Here is a 5848-nt window from a genome sequence, read left to right as displayed (position 1 = left end):
GGTAGAAATGTCAACAAAGAAACATAGGCAGAAAGCATCTTTCTTTTCTTTTCTATTTTTTAGGTGATTTTTTTCCCATTATAGTTGGTTCACAGTGCCACCTTTCTTAATTAGGTAGACAATAAAGTTTTATGGGATTTGAGTTGTGTCCAGGACCTTAGGAACTACGACTATAGCTGTAGTTGTTCGAATCCCTGGATGCAGAATTCCATGGATACCAAGGGCTGACTGTACAATGGCATCTTACATAAGGGACTTGAGCATCTTGTGTTTTCTTTATCATTAAGGAAAAATACTTTCTATTTTCTCTTGTGGCTTTTTCTGTCACTGTGCCTTATATAGAAATGTTTTGTGGTGCTTACACTGGCAACACATATACTAAAATTGGAATAATACAGAGAAGATTAGCATGGCTCCTGTGCAAGGATGACACACAAATTAGTGAAGTGTTCCATATTTTTGGAAGACACACACATTACCAACATGGGAGTCTATTGCTTTGTGGTTAATTTGTCAAGTTCTGGAATCCCACAGAGGTGTTTTTTGTCCCAGCTCTATCAGTACATACCTCAAAGAATATAAGCTCTAGGAGACCATTATAGGTACTTAATAATATGTTTGCTTAATTTTATTAAATAATCAAATTCAATAATGCCTGTGAAAGACATAGGTATTATGCCTTTCACAGATATTATTGACATATCAGTGACTAGCACAAACCAAACATCTTCAAACAGCTATTATTTTTATCTACCATGAGAGGCCCATTTCAAATTTGAGCATAGATAACTAAAGCTTTTTGATAAGTACAAGTAACTGCCTATAGTCATAGTAGAAAACTGCTTTCTTAAGAGCAAGGTTTTTATAATAGAATATTTACCATTCTTTATTTTTATCCTGTCCTTAATCTTCAAATTAATTTTCTTATAGACTGCATATAATTGGGTCTCACTTTTTATTTGGTCTGACAATATTTGTCTCTTGATTTCCATTTTTAGATCACTACATATTTAAATAAATGCATTTTATTTGAACATATAATCTTGCTTTTTTTATCAATACTCATCTGTTTTTGGTAATTTTCTTTTCATTTCTTTATTCAGATTTTTAGTATTTTTAAGTATTTCATTTTATCTCTTCTATCAAATGCCTATATTTCTATTGCCATTTTGTTTTTTGTTATTTCATGGGTGCTCTTCAGGGTACATGTACCATTAGGTTATGAGAATCTACCTTCAAGTAATATCATAAAATTTTATATATTACCTTAAACTATACTGTAATTTTCCCATCTCATTTTATATGCTGTCACTGTAATAACTTTTATAGTTTCATTTTTTTATAAATCCTGTAATACATTTTTTGCTTTAAACAATTAACTATATTGTAAATATATTTTTTTTTCTTTTTATGGCCTCACTTTTAGCATATGGAATTTACCAGGCTAGAGGTCAAATTGGAGCTTCAGCAGCTGGCCTACGACAGCAATGCCAGATCCGAACCTCAGATGTGACCTGTGCCACAGTTTGCAGTAACACCAAATTCTTAATCCACTGAGTGAGGTCAGGGATCAAATCTGCATCCTCATGGACACTGTGTTGGGTTTTTAACCCACTGAGCAACAATGGGAATTCCAATTGTCAATAATTTTTAAATGAATTAAAATAAGCTATATCTACTCTATTATTACCACTTCCAGTATTCTTCATTTCTTTGCATAAATTCAGGTTTTCAATAGTATTATTTTCCTTCCACTAAAGAAAGAACTTGTAGTTTTTATTCTAATACAAGTCTGAAGATTACTGATTCTCTCAGCCTTTTCTTGTCTAGAAAGTTTTCATTTGCCTTCATTTTTAAAGGATATTCTAGCTAGGTATATATAATTTTAGATTAACAGAATTTTCCTTTAGCACTTTTGGTCTTTTTTCTGATTTGCATAATTTCTGATGAAAAGTTGACTGCCATTACATCTATATGATATAAATGCACATATACATGTATTTATTCTTTGACAGCTTTTATAATTTTTCTCTTAAACATTGGCTGTCAGCAGTTTAAATGTGATTTATTTTGGCGTGATTTTGCATTTGTTTATCCTGTTTGGGGATTGCCAAGTTTCCTATATGACTTTTCAAAAATGTTTGCCAATATATCTTCAAGTATAATATCCTCTTCTGTCTTTATCCTTGGACAATATTACACATAGGTGTAATTGCTTAAAATTGACCACAGATCACAGAAGACCTGATTTTCCTTTCAGTTGTTTTACTTTCTCTATGCTTCAGTTTGGATAATTTCTAAGTCTTTACCCATCTTTATTTCTAAAGTTCCTAATCTCTTGTTAAGTCCATCCAGTTAATAGTTCACTTCAGATTTGGTATTTTTCATCATTTAAGCTTTTTTTTTGTATTCTATTTCTCTTAATTATTTTGTCTTCTTAAAATTATAAAAAATCTTCATAATCACTATTTTAAAATATTTTCTGCTAATTTCATAATCTGTCATTTCTGTCTTCCAATGAATGTCAAATTCAGTACTAGAAATGGGTAAACTTTTGCTAGTTCTTTTCATTTCTACTAATAGTATTCATTTTTATTGTATAAAATAAACATAATATTTAGCATTTTAATCATTTTTATGTGTACCATTCTGTGGTATTAAGTAGATTCATATTGTTGGGCAACAATTATAATTGTCCATCTCCAGAACACTTTCATCTTGCAAAACTGAAACTTTATACCCATTAAACAATAATTCTCCATTGTTCCTTCCCTTTAGTCCCTGACAGCTATCATTCTGCTATCTGTCCTTACAATTCTGATTCTTTAGATATCTCATTTAACTGAAGTAATATAGTATTTGTCTTTTTGTGACTGGTTTATTTCACTTAGTATAATGTCCTAAAGATTCATCCATGTTGCAGTGTATATTAGAATTATCTTCCCTTTTTGAGGCTGAATAATGGTCCGCTGTTATGTATATACCACTTTTGCTAATTCATTTATTTATCAATTCATTTATATATAAATGTGTTGTTCCTATGTCTTATCTTTCTGAATCATGAACACCCCGCTATTAATATGGGTGTATACATATCTCTTTGAGAATATCTTTTCAGTTAATTTGGGCACATACCCAGAAGTGGAATTGCTGAACCATATGGGAATTCTACTTTTGATTTTTTGAGTAACTGCCATACTGTTTGGCATAGCAGTTATATCATTTTACATTCCCATTAACAGTCCACAAATGTTCTAACTTCTCTATCCTCCCAACACTTCTTTCTTTTCTTTGATAGAAGCCATTGTAATAAGTTTAAGGTGATGTGGCATCATGGTTTTGCTTTGTGTTTCCTTAATGATTAGTGATTTTGAGTATCTTTCTGTGTACTTAGTGGCCATTTATATATATGCTCTTTGGAGAAATATCTATTCAACTCCTCTGCCCATTTTGAATCTAGTTATTTTTTGTTGATGAGTTTTAAGAGTTATCTAAATATTCTGGCTATTAATCCCTTAGCAGATATTATTTGAAAATATTTTCTCCCATTCTATGGGTATCCTTTTCATTTTATTGATTGTCTTTTTTTTTCTTCTTTTCACAGCAACACCTACAGCATATGGAAGTTCTAGGCTAGGCATCAAATCAGAGCTGCAGCTATAGGCCTGTACCCTTGCACTGCAATGCTGAATCCAAGCCACATCTGTGACCTATGCTGCAACATGCAGCAATGCCAGATCCTTAACCGACTGAATGAGGCAAGGGATCAAAACTGCATCCTCATAGAGACTATGTCGAGCTTTTAGCCCACTGAGCCACAACAGGAACTCCAATTGATGGTCTTCTTTGATATATAAAAGTTTCAATTGTAATGAAGTTCAATTTGTCCAATTTTTCTTTTATCGCCTGTACCTTTGATGTCATAGCAAAGAAATCATTTCCAAATTCAGTGTTATGAAGCTTTTTCTCTATGCTTCTTCTGAGATTTTTACAGTTTTGGCTTTAATATTTAGGATTTTGATCCATACTTAATTTTTGTATAAATTATTAGGTAAAGGTTCAACTTCATTCTTTCACATATGGATATCCAGATTTTCTAATACCATTTGTTGGAAAAATTTCCTTTATTGACATCAGTGTCAAAAATCATGTGACCATATATGCAAGGGTTTGTTTCTTGGCTCTCTGTTCCATTTGCCTATATGTCTGCCCTTATGCCAATAATACATTGTTTTGCTCATTGCAGCTTTGTAGTAAGCATTACTCTTTTTTCAAGATTATTTTGGCTACTTGAAGTCCCTGCAATCAATATAAATTTTATGTGAATTTTTTCTATATATGCAAAAAATCCTTAGAATTTTGATAGAGATTGCATTGAATCTAAAGATCCCTTTGAGTAATACTGATATCTTAAAAAATATTAAGTCTCCCAGTCTATGAAGATGGTATGTCTTTTCATTTATGTTTTCTTTAATTTCTTACAAAAATGGCTTGTCAGCTTCATTGCACAAAACTTTCACTCCTTGGTCAATTCCTAAATATTTTATTTATTTATTTTTGATGTTATTGTAAATTGAGTTATTTTCTGAAATTCCTTTTGAGATTCATTTATTTCTTACAGTTCTGGAGGTTGGGAGGCCCAAGATCAAGGTGTCTGCCAATTCAGTTTCTGGGGAGATCACATTTCCTAGCTTGTAGATAACCACTTTCTCCTTGTGTCCTCAAATGGCAGAGAGGGAGAGGGATAAGGAGAGGGATCTCTGGTCTTTCTTCCTCTTCTTATAAGGACATTAATCCCTTTATGGAGTCCTATCCTCATGATTTCATCTAAACCTAATTACCTCCAAAAAAATCTCACTTCCAAATATCATCTCAGTGAGATTTAAGAAATACCTTTTTATGAGAAATATTCAGTCCATAGAAGCCATGCTATTTTAAAGCCATTTTGATTGTACTGTTATTTCTATTTCTTGGTGTGAAATTCTATAATTTCTTTATAATTTTACTTTCTCTCATTGTGTTTCATTTCCTTCTGTAGTTTATTTTTGTGAGTGTATTCTGTGAAAGTGTTTTTTTTTTTCTTAAAGTGGGAAATCTGGTATGTCTATGAAAACTTCTGGGAGGTCTCACATTTCTTTTTGTTCTCTGTCTAGGCAGTATATATATATATATTGTGAATTTGGATTCCACAGCAATATGTGGACAAAGCTTGAGGCTTCTCTTTTTCCTCAGGTTTATTTATATTTTTATTACCACAAGAAGTTGAAAGGTATTTTTGCTTTTAATTTTCAAGTTACTGTTTTATGAATATGGTAATTTCCCATAACTACCTACTAAATGTAAATAAATTAAATTCAAGTTCCTCCAACTTATGGCATGGATTTCTTCCCCATTAGAGATTTAGAACAAACCTCTAAGGCCTATATCTGGGTCTGATTCTCTCTTGATTTTGAGATCTGTTTTAGTTTCTGGAAATTGTGGGTGTAACTTTCTTTTGTGGTTGATTGCTTATTTAAATAGATTTTGCTATATTTCATACAATATTTCTAAATGTTTATTGGACGGAAGAATCTTTCATGTTAGCTCAATTACCACATCAACTCTATTTACCTCTTTAGGTCTATGTTTTTAGATCTTTAAAGTGGAGATAATTTCTAACTTACTGATATATATGAAAGCAAATTAAATTAATGTGTGTTAATGGCTCAGCATAGTGCCTAGCAAATCATAAATATTCACTGAAAATAGTTCGTTATAATTATAAAATCCATACATTTAAATACGATATAAAAAGCTACCAAAACTCAGCACTAGAAGTAATTTGAAACTGTTCACTCTTTAAAGTATT

At 31.5% G+C, this 5848-nt stretch overlaps 1 non-coding gene across 1 annotated transcript; it reads left to right on the top strand.

Annotated features, from left to right (window-relative positions):
- Window positions 1-354: 354 nt before the first annotated feature.
- LOC125131903 (U6 spliceosomal RNA) lies at window positions 355-461 on the top strand. Its single transcript, XR_007136078.1, has one exon. It is a non-coding gene; the product is annotated as a U6 spliceosomal RNA (small nuclear RNA).
- Window positions 462-5848: the final 5387 nt, after the last annotated feature.

The sequence above is a fragment of the Phacochoerus africanus genome, chromosome 7 (genome assembly GCF_016906955.1).
Source record: "Phacochoerus africanus isolate WHEZ1 chromosome 7, ROS_Pafr_v1, whole genome shotgun sequence".
Lineage (NCBI taxonomy): Eukaryota > Metazoa > Chordata > Mammalia > Artiodactyla > Suidae > Phacochoerus > Phacochoerus africanus.
Note: the sequence above shows the minus strand (reverse complement) of the source record. Positions and strands in the feature narration are given on the sequence as shown.